At 49.0% G+C, this 21,879-nt stretch overlaps 1 protein-coding gene across 10 annotated transcripts in view; it reads left to right on the plus strand.

The window, feature by feature from the left end:
* RREB1 (ras responsive element binding protein 1) overlaps nucleotides 1-21,879 on the plus strand; it is a 155,226-nt gene that overhangs the window by 17,584 nt on the left and 115,763 nt on the right. For 3 of the 10 annotated variants that reach the window (XM_035030797.1, XM_035030809.1, XM_035030804.1), the window contains exon 1: nucleotides 6,956-7,243. The exons of 2 other annotated variants lie outside the window; for them this stretch is intronic. The gene's annotated coding sequence lies outside the window, so the exon portion shown is untranslated. Of the gene's footprint in view, nucleotides 1-6,951; nucleotides 7,248-7,529; nucleotides 7,930-8,522; nucleotides 8,725-21,879 lie in introns of those variants that run through there. 5 more of the 10 variants (XM_035030806.1, XM_035030800.1, XM_035030808.1 and 2 more) reach the window with 5 other exon arrangements.

Consider the following 21,879-nt stretch of genomic DNA (forward strand, 5'->3'; position numbering starts at 1 on the left):
GATATTCCTAGTGATCATTTTCTTTTTTTTTTTTTAAGATTTTATTTATTTATGTGACAGAGAGAGACACAGCGAGAGAGGGAACACAAGCAGGGGGAGTGGGAGAGGGAGAAGAAGGCTTCCCGCGGAGCAGGGAGCCCGGTGCGGGGCTCGATCCCAGGACCCTGGGACCATGACCCGAGCCGAAGGCAGACGCTTAACGACTGAGCCACCCAGGTGCCCCCCTAGAGATCATTTTCAAGGCACCATCAAGCAGGGTTTCTCAACCGTGGCACTGCTGCCATTTGGGACACATATTCTCTGTTGTGGGTGCTGTCCTGTGCCTTAAAATTTTTTTTTAAGATTTTATTTATTTGAGAGCAAGCGAGAGAGAGAGAGAGAGAGAGAGAGAGCGCACAAGTGCGGGGGAGGGGCAGAGGGAGAGGGAGAAGCAGACTTCCCACTGAGCAGGGAGCCCGACATGAGGCTCGGTCCCAGGACCCTGGGATCATGACCTGAGCCGAAGGCAGACGCTTAACGACTGAGCCACCCAGGCGCCCTGTCCTGTGCCTTGTAGGATCCCAAGCACTATTCTGGCCTCTACCCATAGATATTAGTGGTACCCTTCCCCCAACTTGTGACAACTAAAAATGTCTCCAGACATTGCTGAACATCCCTCAGGGCGGGGGGAGAGTCAGAATCACCCGAACTGAGAACGAGTGGTATAGACCATAAGAGTGTGGACTCTGCGAGAGCATCTTCAGCATCCTGGGTATACACAGTATCTGGCTACAGCTTTAGAATGTAGTCGTACATACAGAACAAAATACTTGGAGAGCAGAAAGAGTTTGTATTTTAGGTTCATGTGAAGGGGGGTGGTGGTGGTTATAAACCAAATTAGCAAACCTTAAGCTGTATGTTCACTTATCTTGCTAGTTAAATCCTTGTACAAACAACCTCACGGACAGTGGTTCTTCTCCACAACCCCAATCAAGAACATTTTATTGAGATGGAGTCCAACTAAGTAGGCATTTTTTTTTCTTTTTAAAGATTTTATTTATTTATTTGAGAGAGAGAATGAGAGAGAGCACATGAGAGGGGGTAGGGTCAGAAGGAGAAGCAGACTCCATGCCGAGCAGGGAGCCCGACCCGGGACTCGATCCCAGGACTCCAGTATCATGACCTGGGCCGAAGGCCGTCGCTCCACCAACTGAGCCACCCCGGCCGCCCCCCCCCCCTTTTTTTAATTCATTTGAGACACAGAGATACAGAGAGAGAGAGAGAGCATGAGCAGGGAGAGAGGCAGAGGGAGAGGGAGAAGCAGGCTCCCCGCTGAGCAGGAAGCCCGATGCGGGGCTTGATCCCAGGACCCTGAGATCATGACCTGAGCCGAAGGCAGACGCTTAACCATCTGAGCCACCCAGGCGCCCCTGAAGTAGGCATTTTTTTATTAGCACACCACTTAATTCTGAATTGAGTGACATGCGCAGTAGAAGAGCGGGTTCTGGGGTCAGGCGGTGTGGGGTGCGTCTCAGCCCCGCCAGCCGTGTGACGCTGGGACTCGGCTTCAGTTTTGTCAGTTGCAGAAGAGGGATGATAACAGCGCCTCCCCGGCGGGCGGGCGGAGGGGGGAAGCCAGATAATCCACACGAGGCCTTTAGACCCGTGCCTGGCACCTAGAAGGTGTTCGGGACATACGGCGGCTCTTCCCCCTGCAGCTGTGGCCCTTTTCTCTCCCTTCCGTTCATCACCTAACTTCTCAACAGAGCCGGGCTTTCACTTCCTCTTCCAGGGGCTCTGGAACCCTCGTGTGCTGGCCCTGCCTCCCACTCTCCAGTCAACTCACCTTCTGAGACCTCACTCCTTTGGGGGCCCTTTGCCTTGATTTCTCTGCGTTTGAACACCATCGACCATCTTTTTCCTTGACAGCCCCCACTTCCTTGGCTGTTTTGCTCCTTCAAGGGAAAAAGAGAGAGTGCTGGTCACTCCCTGGTCACCCACTTAACTGCAGGCATTCCCCTGGGTTCAGCTTCTAGCTCTTCCTGCCCATCGTCTCTGTCCCTGAGATGTCCCTCCAGGCCTTCGCCCTGGCTCCAGCCTCCTCGCGTCTCCCACATACCACCCGCCTCTCCTCAACACTCACACCACTGGTGAATGGACCCACTACCCATCCCCGGACCAAACCTGAGCCCAGGGAAGCAGCCTCCTTTAATCCTCCCTTCTCCTCACGCCACACCCAGTCGGGCCCAAGCCCAGTGGATTCCATCTCTGTAACGTCTCCCACCTGGTCTAGTCCCTCCACCTGCCCCACTGTTTCTGCTCTAACCCCTGCGCTGTCGTCATTTGTCACTCCACGATGGCTGCTGCGGTGGGTTCCCTTCTTTTGGTGCCATACTCTTGGGTCCGGGCTCCAGAGGGATTGTTTTCCTTTCTCTCCTGTCGAACTGGTCAAGTTCTCTGGAATCTACGTCCTAATTATATTTCCAGGAGATCCATTCTTCCCTACCTCTCCAGCCAGGGCTTCCCAGGTCCTCATTATTTCTTAGATGGGCTCTTCTGTTAATCCCTAACTAGCCTTCCTGTCTCGAATCTTCCAGACCCTTCTCCACAGTCCCACGAGGGAGGCTCGGTCTACCTTCCTCCTTAAGCCTTTCAGGCCCTCACCATTGGATAAAGTCCAAGTCAGCCGCAAGGTGCACAGAGCTCTGAGCGGTCTGGCCCAGTGGCTATTTCTCCAGCACCATCTCTTGCTGCCTCCCCTCCTCCCTCTGCTCCAGCCACAGAGTGAGGTATTTGCAGTTCAGGAAACTGACCTTGTTTTCCGCCTCTGTGCCCTTGTGCTTACTACTCACTGCTCCCTGTGTCTGGAGTGCCCTGCCCCCTCGTCTCTGCCTGGGGGACACCTTGCACATCTTGTGAGATTCCACAAAAGTCACCTCATCCACGCAGCCTTCTCCAATCTTTTTTCTTCTTGATTCTCTCCCCTGGCATAGCAGCACAGTGTTTTCCATTTATTTCCACCTCAGGCTCAGTATTTCACCTACTCAGTCATCTTCCACCTCAAATGGGCTTCTACCTCCGCCTCTCTCATTCTGTCACTCATTCCCGTATCCACCCTGGCTAAGAGCCAGGCATCCTCTGGGCCCTCGCTCCTTTACATCCCCATCCCTGGTCCACCAGGTGCTCTTCTGGAGTCTTCCTCCGAAGTGGTTCCTGATCTTCTGTCCTCCAGTCCCTCCACCCCTCCCCTAGTTCAGGCCCTCATACCTGAGGTTTTCCATGGATGGTATTCAGAATTCTTTGTGGTAGAGCCTCAACTTGTTTACCTTTTGGTCGTGTCACCGCATATTCCTGTATATGTCATAATCCGGCCATACTAGATTCCATCCTGATCTGTGAACAGGACCCATGACTTGCTACAATCATGCCTTTGCATCTGCTGATTCTAATCCCAGGCTCCATCTACAAAATTTCTAGCTGTTCTCCATGGCTCAGCTCCATTGGCTTTCTTTTCCATGGAGCTTTTCTTGATCACTCTTATTAGAAGTGATCTCTTTTCTCTGAACCCCTGAACCTTGCAGCCGATTTAATGGTTCTTAATACGTTGGTCTGCATTTCATGATTACTTCATGTGGATGCAGATATTAGACTATAAATTCTTTTAAGGCATGGATATGAATTATCCATTTTTGTATCACTTCTCTGCTAGAGAACCTAGCACAATTTCTTGATGTATATACGTATCAGCTTGATTGAACTGTAACTTACCTACCATACAAATAATCCATTTGAAGTGTACAATTCAGTGTTTTTTAGTATATTCAGAGTGTGCAACCATCACCACTATCAATTTTAGAACATTTTCATGGTTCTAAAAAGAACAGAAGGAAACTCCATACACATTAGTAGTCAATCCCCGTATTTCCCTAAGTTGTTAACCCTAGGCAAACCATTAATCTACTTTTCTATTTCTATAGATTGGCCTCTTCTAGATATTTCATATAAACAGAAGCCTATAATATTTGTCCTTTTGGGTCTGGCTTCTTTAGTATGTTTTCAACATTGTTGATAATATAGCACCTGTCACTGCTTCATTCCTTTTGACTAATACTCCGTGTATGGATATACTACATTTTGTTTAGTAACTCATCAACTGATGGTTATTCAGGTTGTTTCCACTTTGAACATTTGTGTACAAGTTCTTGTGTGGACATATGTTTTCATTTCTTGTGCATGTACCTAGAAGTGGAATGGCTGGATCATATGGCAACGCTATGTTTAGCATTCTCAGGAACTGCCAAACTGTTTTTAAAAGTGGCTGCACTATTTTACATTCCCACTGGCAATGTATGAGGGTTTCAATGTCTCCACATCCTTGTCAATACTTGTTAGTATTTGTCATTCTGATTCTCGCCATCCTGAGTGGGTGTGGAGAGGCATTTCTCTCTGGTTTAGATAGCATGACTCTTTTAACCTATTAGATGTCCAATAAATATTTGTCAGATAAATGATATTTATATTGAGTATGAACAAACAGAACTTTGAACAACTCATTTGACTCCCAAGCTCACTAATTAGCTAGAAAAGATGAACACAGAGCCCTGTATCATTAGAATTCAATTTTTATTTATTTATTTTTTTAAAGTAGGACTCCATGCCCTACGTGGGGCTTGAACTCATGACCCTGAGATCAGGAGTCACATGCTCTACCGACTGAGCCAGCCAGCCAGGCACCCCTAGAATTCATTTTTTTAAAAGTTACTTCTAAACGGTTTTCTCTCTTTTTAGTTGCCAGTATTATCTGGATGACATTATAAAGGTGGTGATTTGTCATGAAAATTCATGTAGCTTTGCAAGTTTCAGTGTATTTTACAGAATAAGCTAAAATTACAAGCAGAATTCCAACTCTGATGTTGTTCTTATTCCAAACCTACCACTTGTCGGGGAGACCAGGAATGGCTGATAATTCTTGAATCTCGAGGCAAGGCAACTAAATAAACTAGCATTCCCTACCTGGCCCTTCTTTTGCCTTCTGCCCGGACCACGTTACGACTCAGAAGCTCCAGCCACCAATTCTGCGGTGAGCATGTGAACTATTACTCCTGCTTAGAGACCTGCCCATTCCCTCCTCCGGCAGGCCTGCCTTCACAAAAGCACTTGATAATACACTTGGGGACATGGGGTGGGAGTAGCGGGGAGGCATAGGAAAATGCAAGTGCTTAAGTTTCTCTGACTAGTTTTCCTCAGTAAACAGTCAGCCCTGGGAAACGTAACAGGTTCTGAAAACTTAATGTTGATGATTCTGGACGTCAGAGAAATAAGCAGCTGAATCGGTTCCCTCTTGGGCAGTGGTTCGGCTTACTTATCTCCCGTCAGAGGTAATGGTCCAACTGCGTTTGCTTGGTTCTATAAAGTTCTGTCTTGGCCAGAATCCATTAATTTCATCCATACCTACATAGACACTTCTTTCCTATCTGTAGCCCTGAAAACCGGAGTGCCACTGGTCCTGTGGCACAAATTAGAGGGCCGTGATTGCACTTACAACTTTGTAGGGCAAAGTTGGTGTGGTAGAGCCAGGGTCAAAGGTCATAGTAGAGAGTAGCCAGCTTTCTGTACCTGCAACATCATCTTACTAACTCCTCTCCAACGCTTAATTCTACTGTAGTGTTCTCTACAAGTATTTAGGAGGCACATTTATCCTCAGAAACTGGGGGAGTGGGGTGGTGTTTATTTTCCAAAACCACAATCATCCCCTGTCTGTCTAAAGATGTTTCCAAAGGCCCCTCGCCGAACCCTGGTAGGAAAAGTATTAACAGTGGGAAACATGTCAGCTGCTTGTTGGAGGAAGAGCAGTCCGGGCCTGGTTTCTCTGGGGCTCCGTGATAACTTGGGCCGCCTAAGCCACGCCGAAGCTGGTGGCAGCCGCCTTGGGGATGGAGAACAGGCATCTCCAAGGAGGGCCCCTGCGTTTCAGAGTTGAAACAGGAGCCCTCTGAAAGAAAGAGATATTGCGTGTGGCTTCCCTGGTGCCTCGGAGGGCGACGTGGATGACACAGCATCAGCAGTGCCGTCGCGGGGTGGGGACACAAGGGCGGTAGGAGCCTGTGCCATCCTCAGCCCCTTGGGGGCGAGGCAGCCCCCGCTTAAGCATCAGTTGTGGAGTGTGGGGAAGGGAAGGTGACAAAAGGCGAGTGAGCTTTGAATTTGTTGGACGGAGAGCACGCTCCCTCCCGGGCGGCAGCCCCAGGGCTAGAAGGACCGGGCCCTGGGAGAGAAACAGCCCTAAGTTGGGGGCGGGGTGAAGCGCTGGTTCCTTAATCTTCTGCCCCATCATCTACTCGCCCCACCTGGATGCAGAGCGAGGACCGCGTGGAGAGGGAACGGAGCGGGTGGGGCTCACCCTCCCGTTTGCCTCCGAGACCGAGCGGGGCGGTGCCGGGCCAGGGAACCCGACCCCCACGCCCCGGCCTCCGGGGCGCCCCTCTCGCGCCTCCCGGGCATCGCTGCCTCTCAGTCTCCTCCGTTAAAATAGTGAAACAAACCCTGGAGTGAAGTGATGGAAAGCCGGGGGCGGGGAGTTGCCCGCAAGTGAGGGGCTGGAGGGGAGGGGGCGCGGTGGTCCAAGAGGGTGGCCGGCCGGCGAGCGCTGGGCTGATCGCGATCGCGCTCAGCTGCGGCGGCCGAGACCCTTCCCCTGGGGCGGCCCGGCCCTCCCCTGGCCCGGGGCGCCTGCGGAGGGCGTGGGGGCAAACCTGGGGCTGCGGTGGGGGTGGGGTGGGGGCCTCCACCTCCATCCATCCCGGGATGGAAACTGCGGTCGCCCAGCTAAAATCGGGGCGGGGGCGGCGGTGGGGACCCGCGGGTACCGCGGGCCCCCCCACTCCCCAGCCCGAGCCGCCGCCGCCGCCGCCGCTCAGTAACACGTCCCCAGGAGACTCGCAGGAGCAACACGTGATGTGTCTACTTATCAGGGTGAGAGGGGGAGAGCGAGTCTCCGAGCGTGCGGGCGAGGAAGCGGGGCGGGGGGCCGAGGCGGGGGCCGGGACGACGGCTGGGGCGCCGGGGTCGCCAGCTCCTCGCCCACCTCCCTCCCTGTGGGAGAAGAGGAGGAGGGGAAGTGACTGCGGAGTTGATGAACTTTGCACATCCAGAAACGCCATTTTGATTCCTTTTCCGGAACAAGTTTGCATCTCTCCTCTTTCTCTCCCTGAAGCCCACCGGTGCCCACTGCATCATGCCTGGGAGCCAAGAGCCCTGCCGGGCCGTAAGTACGCGCCCGGGGTTCCGGCTCCCGGTACTCGGGTGGCAGCGAGATGTCTAGGGCTGAGCGGGAGCGACCTTTTAAAGAACTTTTGGGGATGGGGAGGGTGAAGTGTGCAGAGCGCGTTGTACTTTTTAAACTCGGCGTTTCCCGGAGCCGAGGACCCGAGCGCCCCACGCCGCGCTACGTGCGCTCGGGGCGGTGGGGCCGGCCGGGGATGAGCTGGGCAGCCCTCTCCCCTCGGGCTGCGCGCCGGGCCGCTCCTCCTCCTCCTCCTCCCCTCCTCCCCCTCCTCCTCCTCCTCCTCCTCCCCTTCCTCCGCTCCTTTTCCCCTTCCCGAGCTGCCGGCTCTGCCAACCAGCTCCCAGCGCGAGCCGCCGCGGCCGCCGCAGCGCCCCGCCGCCAGGACCTGATGCGCATCCATATTAGCCGTCCGAGCGCAGGAATCCGGCCCGACCCGCGCCGCCGCGCCCGCCGCGGAATTTATTTTTAACCAGCACCGCCGGGACTCGGATGGTGCGCGCACCGCCGGCCAGAAACATCTTCCCAGCGCTGCTCTCCATCTTCCGCCCTCTCTCCCCCGACATCCTCCCCCCCCATGTGGGAGGGGAAACTTTTCTCCTACATACTTTCGAGTCCCTCTCGGGCCGAGAAGCGCGGAGATGACGGCGCCCGCCCGCCGCCGCAAGGTACCGGGGGTGCCCGCCTGGGGTGCTCGCTCGGGGGTGCCCGCTCGGGGCTGCGCGGTGGGAGCATCCGCCGCGCCCTGCTCCGCGGACTTTGATCCTCCCCGGCGGACGGCGCCGGCCGGGAGGGGGCCGCGGGCAACGCTGCGCCCTCCCCGTTCCCGGCTCCAGGCTAGGGGTCACGCCGACCACCGCCCCCGGGTGACCGGGGGAGGAGGGGGCCGGAGCCGTGTCCGCGCGTATTGTTCCCTTGCCCTTCCGTAGGCGGTGTACGTGTTTTCGTGGGAGCCAGCGGTGTGGAGCGGAGCCTGCATCGCGGGGGGGGGGGGGGGGCCTCGGCACCCGGCGCCGTCACGAGCACAGGAAGGAGGCCGGGAGCATCCGAGGCGGGGCCGGCCGCCGGGCCCGCTTCGCCGCCCAGCTGTGGAGCGCGCTCGGAAACTTTTGTCCGCCGCCCGCTGGACCAATTTTTCCCGAGTTCTGGGGCTTCCCTTCCTCCTCCCATCCCGGCTCGCAGCGCGGAGCCGGGGCCCGGGTGGGGGGGGGAGGGCCGGCGTCGAGGGGCAGGGGACCCAGTGCGCCCCCCCCAACCCGGCCTCGGGCCCGGCCCCCGGCGCCCCCTCCCCACTCGCGGTCTCTTAGGAAACTGCGACCTTAATGGTTGCTAAGGAGCAGGGGAGGTCCTTCCCGTCGCCGGCCCCCTCCCTGGGCAGCGGCGTGTTTTCTGGAAGGGGCCGAGGGTCGCGTCGAGGATGTGGTGACTCGCTCCCCGGCCGCTCGCGGGGCCGGGCCAGGCGCGTGAGTGCGGGACGCGGTGGCGGAGCCCACTTCTCTGCGGGGCCACTTTCTTTTTCGGGCGGGCGGGGGGGGGGGGGGGGCGGCCCCGGGCAGAGGAGGGGCGCAGGGGACACGAGGACCCGGGGGTCGCGGGGACCGGCCAGCGGGCGGGCCGGTTGACAGGCGCCGCGTGCAGCTCGCGTCCAGCGTCCGCGGTGCATCCGTGATGGGTTATAAAAGAGGAGGAAAGTATTTCTCCTTGCTCAGCAGATTTGCCCTCCCTCGCTCCTTACTGGTTAGAAGATAGAACGTGAGCCCAGATCCGGACGAGCAGTTCACATTCCATTACGAAATTCTACACGGCTTCAGAGCCAGCAGCAGCACTCATTCGGGGCACTTTGGAGTTTTTTCTTCTTCTTTTTTTGGGGGATGGTGGTGGTGGTGGTGCCGCCGAGAGATAGCAGGGTGAATAAAAAATACAACTTTTTTTGGTACGCTGAGAAACCTGTCTGAGGGTTTTCATCAGTAGGAAAATTAAGCCTCGTGCTTGTTTTAGAGTTTAGATTTAAGCCTAGCCTTTTAAAAAGTCAATGGAAATAAAGTTTGTCTGTTGGATAGGGATGCTGGAAATAGCGAGGTATTTCGGTCTCGAAGAGGAGACTTGAGATGATTTCTGCAAAGGCTGAGTTGCTAATGTGCATCCCATATTTTTGAGGTCTTTTTTTCTTTTAGACATGAAGTGGTCTGTGCATGCGCATGAGTGTGTTCTGAAATAAGTTTAGTTTTAGTGGAAGGTGGAGAAAAGGGAACTGCAGAGCAGAGAATGGTTTTTGTTAGTTTTAGGGTTGTTGTTGGTTTTTTTCCTTCTTCTCCCCATAGCCCTTAAAAGCATCCTCTAGACCTGGTGCTTCTTCGGGTAGGCAGGTACGGTTCTAAGACACAGTGTAACCCGGAAGTCTAAGTTAGAGGCTGGAGTCCTGGCAGAAACTTTTTTTTTCCCCCCCCTTTTCTTAAACATTTAGTTGTGTGCTTCCTTCAAGAGTCACACAGAACTTTTGAAGAAATGGGTTCGAAATTAGTCTTCCCAAAAATTCATGCAACGGTGAGCCACTAATGTTAGGGGTTTTTTGTTGTTGTTGTTGTTTGTTTGTTTGTTTGTGTTTTACCTCTGCATTTTGGAGGGACCTTTCTGGGTACCCGCCGATGGATCCTGCTTTGATGTGTTTTGAGCTTTGGTTACACTGATGAATTAAACATTTGAATGTCTTTTATCAAGTTTTAAATGTGTGAAAAAACACCTTCTCTTCCACCCACCCCCACTTTTACAAAAGAAAGGGAGAGCCCTTTGATTTGGTTATTTGTTTAGCTTGTGCTCCATTTTAGATTGTTAATGAACTTGCACTGTTTTACCATTCTTAAAAATACTGCTAAGCAGGTTGCATTTTGGGATGTTTTGTTTTTAAAGGATTTGCTGGTTATATGGTACTTGCTGCTGATGCACATCATTCTCTGGGGTTTTCTAGATGACTACTTAGTTTCTCATCAGAAATTCAGAGCCTCGGCCCTTATGGCAGACGAGTGTTTGTTCTGTGATGGGGAAGATGGGTCTGACTCAGCACAGGTGGTGCATCCATTCCTAACTATTTACATCATCCAACAAGTGACCTTTTGATTGAAGGGTCTTTTATTTTAGATATCTTCAGGCAGACTCCTGAGATCTTATTTGCATCCAACCCAGGTATAGAATGTTGAAGAAGGAAAACAAACCTCCCCTGTCAGTGGGCATCTGATGGAGTTGTTTATTGGTTTATCTGCTGTCTCGTCAGGCAGCAGCTAGTTGCCATGATGTGGCTTGCATTTTTACTCTTCAATTTTAAACTGCTGTGTTGATCCACTTCCTAAGGTCAGTTTGGGAATCTTTGCTTGCTGTCTTTATGCTCAGTTGTTAACATCATTTATTACCTTCAGCAAAGGAAAATTCCTGGTTAATGATGTTTAAAAAATTCTACCCTTTTAGGGTTTTGTATGATATAATTAATATAAATTTAACTTCTACAAAAATTGGTTAAACGTGCTCACTAGAAACAGTCAGAAGTGAATCCTTTTGATGTTTCTATTCATTATCCTTCTGAAAAGTAGGTGGTGCTTAAAAGGTCATAGGATAAGGGTTGCTAAGCAGCTAAACAGAAGGATGCTAAAATTAACCGAGGCATTTTTGAAAGGGAGTCCTTCCCTGTTTTACATTATTTACTAGATTTAATTAATTTCTGAATCCTCCATGTCCTCTGACCTAGGAAGGTAGGCTGTTAAGTTTGTTTTGTTTTTGTTATCATATTTAAATAATCTGTCTCTCTTTTGTAAGTGTCTTTTAATTGAAGTTCATGCTCTCTGACCAACTCTGGTGTCAGATGGCAGATCCTCTGGGCGGACTTCTTGTCTGATACCCATGTGTTCAGGTTAAACCTCCCCTTCCTGAGGATATACGTGCGCAACATCACCTTAGTTCATTTATTCATAGCGGATTGTTTAGTTTGTTTTGGAAAATCTAGCTCATCCACAAAGTGATGTCTTCCATTACTCTTTATTAAACAGATTTGCATTCAAAAGATAGAAATGTAATATAGTATCAGTAGAAAGTATGCAATATAGTCCCTCCTGATAACAGGACAATCGTCGTCTTCCCCCTTGCCTGAGATTAGATTAGGCTTTGATAGGACTCCACCTCCCCATCTTAAGTTTACTCAGCCCAGTTTTTCATACCTTTTTGAAATTAATTGTATTAGATTTGGAGTATCTTTGGAAGGGTGACCAAATGTAAATAAATAAATAAATAAATAAATAAATAAATAAAAATAAAAAGTGTGATTTACCTACCATTTCTGCTGTGAGTAGGTGTAAGGATCTTGAAGTTGTACAGTGAGATAAAATGGTTGCAGTCTCAATTAACTAAAGCCATGGTTGGGAAGCATCATCTCTTGGTTGAAAGGCAAGCCTGCTCAGTCAGAGGTTTCCCCGTCTCAGAGTTGCTTCTGTACATCTGACCTACTGAACAAGCAAAGTTGAGTAACATTTTTTTATATCCAAATATAATTAAGAGACTGGGTGGGTTCTTTGGGAGGGGGCAGGGTGCATGAGTTCTCATTCTCGCTTTCTCTCTCAGACTTAGTGATTTTGCGTAGAAAGAGGCAGGGCCCTCTTTCAAAAAGCAGGGGTCAGATTGTGATTTCCACGCCCCGGGGGGCCTCCCCATAAATCAGAGGTAAAAGGTGTACCATATGAAACACAGAGGGAGGCACACGATGTGCTTTCTGAAATGCATCACTTATTTTTAATTTCCCCACTCCCATAGAAGGCAGAATAGAGAGGAAAACCATCTGCTGCGTTTTCACCACAACTGAGGTAGCAGAACAAGGAAGGTGGCGGGGCGGGGGGGCAGTCAGGGAGACAGACTTTTTACGTGGGCTGCCCTGTGGGACAGTGCCGCCGACTGTGGCGGTCTCGGGGTCTCTGGTCACCTTCGGGGTGTTCTCCGTTTGCTTGAAGGGAAGCCAATGTGGAGTAGAGCCAGAGACTGCTCCCTGTGGGTTGGTGGAGACCAAGGGAAGCCTGGGAGGAGGGCTCAAGGAGCTGTTCTTTCAGTTCCTGGTGCATCTTGTTTCTGATGGTACTCCAGGGTACAGGGGAGCCCGTCGGCCCATCAGTGAAGGTGGTGGCCTGTTGAATAGGTGCTTCAGACAAAAGAAGTGGGAGAAGGTGGAGATGTTTGCTCAGTGTGATTCAAGCAAGTAATGCTAAGAGAATTTGAAAGCCTCTGTAAAGTCCCCAAGACTGGGGAGACTGGGTGCTTCCTGCCCTTGCAGGATTCACCTGAGGCCTTTCAGACTCCCTGAGGGCGGGTGGTCCTGATAAGGTAGAGACAACCCAGGGCACACCCCCCCACCCCCATTTCTTTGTCCTCCGGCCAGACTGCAGCGAAAAAGTCTCAGTGGGGGTAATTAGATAAAGCTTTTAAATGGCTCTATTTGTTTTTCCCCTGGCTTGCTTAGTATCTCTTTTTTCCCCCCTTTTTCAGAGGCCAGTGGGGTCGGATGGTCCAAAGAATGTTTGAGGCTTAGTGGCCTAATGAGTTTTAAAATTTCAGCTTTCATGAGCGTGTACCTTTGGCAAAGTCTTCACCCTGCTTTTGTGAAGGCCTTGAACAGAGACTGGATTTTATCCTCAGAGCAAGAGAAACAGCGAGGGTTAGGCGGGTATATGAACCCATTTTATAACTGTGCCAATTTCCACTCTGGCTGGTAATAAGCCTATTCCCAGTCTAGCTCCATACGACACCTACTTTTTAAAGTCCGCTTAGCCTCAGAACACTGAGCATTAAATATGTGCCTGTCTGTGTGTTTTAAATGAGACCAGATCCTTTTCACAATAATTCTGTGTTGAATTTGAAGGTGTAAGGCAATTAAAAAGCAACTTTTTAGCCTTTGGCATATCTCTGTTGATGAATGTGATTATACGCACTTTTTTTTTTTTTCCCAGTAGGTTTTCTACCTTCTGGAATTGTTGTAAGGATAATAAATGTTCCAGAAACTCCAAATCTATATATGGAAGAAAGTGGTATATTTTGAGCTCAGGAAGCTTTGTGGGTATCCACTCTGGATTTCCTTTCCAGAATTGTGCACAACTCCAGGACTTCAGGCAAAATTCGCCTAGGGGTTTATGTTCCACTTGAGGAAATGCAGCACTTTCTTTGCTTTGGGTGCCGAGAGACAAACAGAACGAGTCAATTTTTCTTAATGAAGTTCACTTCGGGGTGGATTTTAAGGACAAGGCACGTCCTCGTAAGCTTTGGACTCCCCCTTTAAAGCATGGTTCTCAGAGTTGGCGGTTTGCCCCCAGGGGCATTTGGCAATGTCTGGAGACATTTTTGATTGCCCTGCCTGGGGGGGGCGGGGAGGGGTGCTACAGGCCTCCAGTAGGTAGAGGCCCGGGATGCTGCTACCCATCCCACAGTGCACCGGCTGGCCTCACAACAAAGAATTACCGGGTCCAGAATGTCAGTAGGTGGAGGTTGACAAAGCCTGCTTTAAAGGTACAGTAGTCGTGGCCTGTGTCCTGTAATGCAAGTAGCCTGGGTGTACTCCGTGGATTGCACGTGATCTCTTTGCAGATCTGAAATTTCATAAAGCAAGTGAGCTCCCATTACATGCCTGTAAGATACCATGGTTGGCACATTCAGGGCTTCACAGAAAATTCAGGGTTGGGGCAAACATTAAGTGGCGTTAAATATATTTAAAAACCCCATAGTAAATAAAAGTTCTAGAACTCATCTGCTCCTAAAACAAACCAGATTCGTTGGCACCGGGAAGCTGTTCCGAGTCACTTCTTCAGTTATTGGGAAACTCGCTCTGGTGCTGTCATCTGCCAGTTCTCCCTCATGTTTTAAGTTATGTGGAGTGTATCTCTCCCCCCCCACCCCAAGTGTTTGAATTAGCCTTTACTCGCTTGACAGTCCATGTTTTTGCACTTGTAAGTGCAAAAGAAGTCTCCCCTTTGTTTTGTTTTGTCAAGTTTCTGCAAAATTCTTACATAACTATCCACCCTTTTTACAGGGCAGCGTTTGGGAACCGGTCTTCTGTCCATACATCTCCTCTTGAGGGATGGCTGGCAGGGATGGGGAGGGAACGTGCGGGAAGACACAGCGGTTACTTTTATGTTCTCAGGACTCCTGGATCTCACATACGTGAAAAGGTAGTTGATTTAAAGAAACAGAACGTGGTGTATGAACTTGAAACTGAATTTCCTCAGGCCCAGAAAGGTCTAGGATAGGGACAGGAGTGATCTTGAAGTCATAGCTGCCACTTACCTTACCCTTGTTCTGTGTCCCTCGTCCTCCTCCCCCCCCCCCCCCCAGGCCTGTGTCACAGGGGCAGGAGGTGAGGAGCTGAGAAGGAGGCAGGAAGAGAGGGAGAGTGAATGCCAGAAAGGGAAGGGCTGACTGCCCCTGGGATGGCCTGGGCTCCCACTGACCTTAGATAAACACGTGGCTCTCGAAGGTAGCTTTTTTTTTTTTTTTTTTTTACATCCTAAACCTGTGGGTAGACAGTAAGCATCTGTGCACATCTGTTTGTCCTGCTTTTGCTCAGGGACCTGCTCTGAAGCCACCTTGGCCATCCTGTCCCGAGTAACAGGAGCCGTGGATTCTAGTGCTTTTCTGCCCTCTCCTCTAGCCTATAATCCGGCAGCTCCCTGCCCTCTCTCTCCATTTACAGCTTTTCCCAAGCCCGGACCTTTTGTCACCCAGCTCTCCTGCAGGTGCCCGAGAGGTAACTTGTAGAAATAAAAGTCCCCTCCCTCCCTTCTAGAAGGTGGTCTGAAATGCACCGACCACCCAGTCTTCCGGCCAGGAAGCACTTTGCCATCCTTGCTTGTGTCTGTCTCAGTCCTGAAGTTCAGTGAGCAGACCCTCCCGGAGACTTCTCTCCAGTGGGACTCTGGTATTGGCTCCGCAAGACCCCTGACCTCAGGTCCTCATCATGTCGCAAACACCTCCTCAGTTAGCTTCCCGCCACCCATGTTTCCCTGTTCCAGCTCATCCTCCACTCTGCTCAGAAATTCAAGCTGTGCATGGTGTTTGCCTGGTGAAAAACATCTCTTGGCTCCCCGTTGTCTACAGGAAGAAATCCAAACTCCTCAGCTTGGCACCCGAGGACCTTCATCATCAGCCTCCAGACTGTCTTACTAGTTTCAGCTCCTGCCACTTCTCTGCGTCACTGATGCACTAAATGGTTTCTGACCGTCTCTGTGTTCGCTTGTGTTCACTCGGGCTTTCCCCATCCGCTTATAGCGAACAGGGTGTCTTGGATCTTCTTTTGAGACCACTCTTAGAAGCCACCTCTTGCAGGGAGAATCGGCTTCTCCATCCAGAGTAACTCTTACCCCCGTCTGTCCAGTCTGTCGTAATTTACCTGTTGACATGTTTTCCCCACCTCAGGAACAGGGAGGGACTTTGACTCTTATTTTTCCGCCTTCTGTACCTAGCTCAAGAATTGCATAGTAGGTCACTTGGATCCATTTTCTAATACAAAAGCAAGAGTTTTTGGAGAAGTGCAGCCTGTTTTTGGAGAAGAACACATATAATTTGGTAGCTAAGTCCTAAATAATCAGTACAGATTGAGAGAAAACAAAAGTAAACTTGAGTTTTTAGCACACCCATCACGCAGAGACTTGGTGTTAAGTGCACGCTGGTGGAAAAGAATTTCGAATTACAGAAATTTTAAAATAAAACTTTGCTCAGCTTAATTTACTCGAAATTAAAGAGAAAAAAAATCGTTGTTAATGCCTGATTGCACTAAAAGCTGTCTCACTGGGGCCCTTACTAATTATAACCACTTTTCATGGCTCTCGGTTTGAAGTTTATATTAAATAGGAGAGATGGGCACACAGATCAAAGACCAAAATCATTTCAGAGCTCCAACGTGTGGGCCCATTTTCTCTGCTTAGTTAGATTTTTGTTTCATTAGTGGTATGAGTTAATAGGAGTGTTGGTCTGTGTATAATTTAACTTTTCTTTTTTCCGTTACTCCTTGGATTTAAAACAAAATACCAAACCAGAAACCTACAGAGCACAGATCTTGCTTTATTTGTGTGTGTGTGTGTGCGTGCAATATCTGTACTTGATAGAAGTTGATTATAGATCATACCTACAGAGAGAATCATTTCACTGTTTTAGGGGAGCTAAGATACTCCAACTGTTTTAGGGGAGCTTCCTTTATTATTAAAAAAATCATTTCACTGTTTACAGTGGAAGCTAAGACTCTCCCACTGTTTTAGGGGAGCTTCCTTTATTATTTAAAAAAAAAAAGAAAAACCCACTTCTGAATACACCAAATCATCTCAAATTGTTTAAGTTTCTTTTAAAAGCGGTATGTATAGCTTCAGAAATAGGGGAGATACCAGAAAGATAGGGTCACAGAGAGAAGTGTTTTGCTTATGGACCCTTTTGTACCTAAAAAAATTTCTTAGAACTGCATAGTGGAAGGTCTTGGTATCCTTTATACAAGATGAAATCCTAGCTGATTAAAAATATATTCCTACCTTTAAATAGTCCTGTTGTGCTTACCTGATAACTAGAGTTTAGGCTCAGATCTAGCAGATACACTCAGATCTAATAGTCTAACTCTGTTGTATTTCTGAGGAGGCTTATATATTTTCCTTTCTACTGTGGAAAACAGATTTCTTAAAAGTCATTTCTCTTCCACTTTAGGGCTTTTAATTGTTGTTTTGAGGGATAATTATATAAAACTGTTTAGTGAACATCTCAAACAGGCTTCCCATGACTTGGTTAGTTAATCCTGTGTTGGGTTAAACTGTTCTTCTTAAAATTTTAAACTGAGTATAATTTAAAAGAGGCTTACCTTGTACATCTCTAAACTTTGTATTTAAATCATAAAAATAAGGTTTCTGAGAACTATTTGTTGTTCAAGAACTCATTAAGCTTCACAAGCCCCTTTTCCTAAAATATTATGTTGGAGTCAATATCAGACCCCATCTGCTTTCAGAAAACAGTTTTTCACTCCCACATTTGCCAACTGCATATTCTTAATTTTTTTTTTTACATTTACAGATCTTTATTTGATTTTTATTTAGTATTTGAATATATGCTATGTGAAGGCTGCAATAAACACCAAGAGTGCTAGTAGGAGAAAGAGACAGTTGCTAGCTTCATGGAGGTTGAAAAACACCCGAATGGTGTTTTCACCATTGTGAAATGGTGGTCAAGTACAGTGGTTGAATGTGAATTCAACCACTAAGTCATGTACTTCGGTGCCAAGTGCTAACAGTGGAGTGTAGAACAGGAACATACAAAGTTTAGCCGCTGTGTGTCGGGAGGAGGATAAAGGATACTGGGAGGCAGGTCAAGGAAGGCATCCCGTGGAGCTCATATATGAAGGATGGTGGAGGGAAGGAAAGTGTGTTGGAGAACAGCTTATATAAAGGCCCTGAGGTTGGAGGGGAAGGGGGTGTGTGCCCACTGAATCGAGAGACACACGAGAGACACGCAGCGTGTGTGTGTGTGTGTATGTGTGTGTAGGAAAAAAAGACACAGAAGAAATGAATGACCGCCCAGTGAGGTAGGTAGGGGGCTTCAGCACATTGTTTGCAGCCCACAGGTATTTGGGATTTGTCTTAGGAACTTAAAGGGTGTTAGGCCAAGGAATGGCACGATGAGATTTGCATTTTCAAAGATTATTCCTACTCAGAGTGGAGAATAGACTAGACGACAAGGAAACTACTATTTTGCCTTCCATTTGCAAGATCCCGTAGAAGCCTTTTTTTCCCAAAATTTTGAAAACCAGCGGTAGCTTGGATATGGTGGCCGTAGAGGTGGGGAGCCTGGAAGGCTTTGATAGAGATCTAAGTGGCCGGAAGGATGGGCTCCTGGGTGGGGTAGCATGGCAAGGGAGAGGGAGAGATGGCTTCCAGGTCTCTGGCTTTTGTAGTGGGCGAGTGGGGGTGCCTTTCGCTGAGATTAGCATGCTGGATAAAAGCAAGGTTTGTAAACACGGTATGTCCCCTGTTCCTTAAAGAGGGATTTTTATGGTCTTTAATACTTGCAGCATCTTCTTTACTTGTACTGTTTTAATTGGTAAAACATACACGCCTGGCCTGGCAAAAAGCATGAAAAGTACAACCATGTTAAAAAAAAAAAAAAAAAAAAAAGGTGAGAAAAGAAACAGACGACTAGCTTTCTCCTTCCCTCCTCTTCCTTCTTTCCTTTTAATTTCCTGATACCAAAAGGAGATGGCAGATTTTCTTGTAGATGGCCTGAGCTTCTGAATGCTTTTCAGATGAGATCTACAACGAAATCTTGAGCGCATTTAAGTTTCTGCTTGGTTTAGTGATGCTTGATGTGTTTGACTTGTGAGCGTGAGGCTCGGGGGAGGACGCTTTGGGTGCGAACCAAGGTAGGACTCTCAAAACTGCCCGAGCCTTTGACTTAGGAGTGTCAGGACTCCTTCACGACCGGATTTTCCAATGTATTTCTTCGTTTCTCAGGGGTCACCTGACGCCCTGCGTGTCTCAGAACTCCATCAGCATTTTGCTGGACCGGTAATCTGGGAAAACAAAGTTCATTCAGTAAACAAAGTTTGCTGCTGTATCTACTGTGCGCTGGGCTTTACGCTAGATCTGTGGGTGTCAAAGGAAAGGATTTAATCCCTGCCACAAGGAATGGAGCTTGTCCCCACTGAGCGATTGTCTAGCCTGTATTTGAACACCTCTGACGATGGCAGCCTTGCTCCCCGCCCCCGAGGCAGACCTTGGGTTTTTACTGCGTTAATTAACTTTTTTTTAATTCTCAACGCAAACAGATCTTTGTGGAACAAGATAGAAAGTGACGTGTTTTCCACTGAGTTGGTAAAAACTAGAAACCAGAGTGCAGGCACGCTGCCTCTTATGGTCTCACCCTCAGAGCTGCGTCCCTGAGTGCCACCCTCACTTACTTTCTCCTGCGCTGGAAAGTCCTGCTTCCTGAGGGGGGTGCTATATGCATCACCTACCTTCACAGCCATCCCCTTGTGTGTGAGCTGGGACCCCATCCCTGAAGGTGATCTCGCAAGAAAGCATTAGCAATGCTCCCAAATTGGGGTAATGCTTTCTCTGACGTTATACAAATGACTCATCAGAGCCTCAGGTGAGCCCTGGCGTGTCCCAAAGATGCTTCTCTTTTATGGTATTGATCCTGACCAAGGTAACCCTAACATCCCGTGGGGCCCCCGATAGTGCTGTTGTTCGCCCACGGTGAGATCAGCATGATTTTCCATCCAGGAGCTTGGGTGTTTCAGCATCACTGAGACCATCAGTCCCATTAGAACAGACACCACACTTTATCCCAGCCCTGTATTTGATAAGATGAAGCAGTTAGGGTTTTTTAAAAAAAAAAAAAAAAAAAAAAAGGAAAGAAAAAAGAAACTCCACAAAGACCTTGCCCTGTTTCACTTCTTTCTAATTGACATAGCTTGGTCAGGAGATGCTGAAAACTTTAAAACCTGGGTGTAAGCATGTTTTTTTGAAAATTGGCATCTTTAGGTACTATGCAAACAACTCAGTCTTCCAGCCTCACGGTGAGGTGTGGATTTGGGGGTCTCACAAGAAGTTTGTTGCAAATACAGCTTACTAGATAGTGGCCTTGTGATGGATATCCAAAATAGCTGTCAGTAGTATATCCAGTGGCCGATAATCTGGTGACAAACACACATAATCTCACTTTTGGATAACCCTTCCGTAACTGCAGACAGTGGTGACCACGCACACTATCTCTTGGGCAATTTATTTTTCTCCAAACAGTTGTGTATTTGCATCCAGCTGCCCCTCGTGGAAGGGCTCGGTGGTGTTAGGTTCCCTAGGTGTTGGGGTGTTGGAATGTCCCCTATGTGGCCACCTTCTGGCTATATTAGACCATCTGCTGTGTTAAGATTAAGTGGATGAAAGTTTAATATATTTTATGTAAAGCTCCTGAAGAGGTTAGTGAAACAAGTTAACAAAGAGATACATGCTTTGGCATTTTAATGAGCTTTCTTGAGAGAGTTTCACACCGCTAGAAGGAAGGCCAGGCCGTGGGATGTTCTCCAGGCTGTCTGTGACCTGCCCCCTCGTTGTGAAGGCAGGGCCATTGTTGTCTTGGGAAGAATGTGGCGTTGGGATAGGTGCTGCACGGAAGTGGTCACTCTGCCTTGGAGGTGGGTGAGTCCCAGGCGCACGTGGTCGCTTCATGGCAGTAAGCACCCTAAGCACCGAGAACCCGGGTGGTTACTCCTCTTCTCATTTTCATTGTTGTTCTTGTTTCCTTTTCTGAGCGGTGCTTGATGTTGACATGGGTGATGATCATGGCGTGTGGGTTGAAGCTTGCTTTTTATCAGTCCACCGGAGAGGAGAGAGTATGTGGTCACGATCCATGCTGTGGTATCCTCAAGAAAAAGCATGGGGGTGGGTTGTATATGTCTGGGGGAGGGAGTGTGGTCAAATCATTATATTTGGAGAATGTGATCAGAGCAGCCCGGCGCTTTGGGTCATTGTCATCTTGATAGTCCCTGGAAGTTTGGAAGCCCTCCTAGCTGGCGATCCCTGGGGGGTCTGCTAGTAACTCATGTCTCTCCAGAAAGCTGCATACAGAGCAGTGCACCCTTAGACAGCAGGAACTGGGATGTGGTCATTCATAGTACAGAGGAGTTTACCTAGGGTGCATTTAAATAAGTTCAGCAGACCGCATTTGGGTTTAGAGACCACCTTTGGTGAGAAACATCACTAGTCAGGGCCCTGCCTGTGTTTGCTTTAAATCAGCTAAACCAGAAGTTAAGTCTTTCAGTTTCTCTTCTGCCCTTGCTAGACTTAATCGATGACTCCAATCTGATAACAAAAATCTCAAGTCCCACTGTAATTTTCACCCTTTTTTGATGGTTAGGCTTTCCATGTGGGAGAACACTCGGCGTGGGTACCCGGAGCTGCAATGACAACAGCTAACCTTTATTGAGCATGTACAGTAACTGTTATCCTCAATTCTTGACATGGATCGTCTCATTCATGCCTCACAAAGACTCTTTAACCTGATGATGTAGGTCAGTTACCCTCATTTTCAGAGGAGGAAATGGAGACCCAGAGGGGCCACCAGCTAGTGGGGATCAAACTGGGCAGCCTGAGTCCAGAACCCACGCTTATAGCCACTGCTCAGCAGCCTCCCATGATGACAAAATATATTCATCAAGTAAATATCCCCTGAAACCTGCCGTGTGCAGAGCCCTTTGGTGCCTGTCGAGGGAAGCGTTTGTAAGAACAGGCACGCGACAGCGTTGCTGGCTTCTGGGAATAGCAGGTTATCCGGCGTTTGACAAGATGAGTTTGATAGACCATGACTTCGGTGGAAGATCAGGAGGGGAGATGTGTGATTGCTGGAGTGAGAGGCTTGCAGAGGTGGTGTTGGTTCACAGATCAGCTAGAGGGAAGTGGCTGTCCCCAGAGCCTCGGGCCAGCACTGTAGCAAAGACCCAGGGGTGAAGCCCTGAACAGACCTTTCTGGAAGGTAAAATTTCCCCCAGATCTCCAGCAGAGAGGTTCCAGTGGATCGGAGGTTGTCCTTCACATGGTAAGGGATGCCCCCAAAATGAAAGAGTCCCGGGCTTGGAC

This window comes from Mirounga leonina, unplaced genomic scaffold, assembly GCF_011800145.1.
Source record: "Mirounga leonina isolate KUSES-001 unplaced genomic scaffold, KU_Mleo_1.0 Mir_366, whole genome shotgun sequence".
NCBI classification, from domain to species: domain Eukaryota; kingdom Metazoa; phylum Chordata; class Mammalia; order Carnivora; family Phocidae; genus Mirounga; species Mirounga leonina.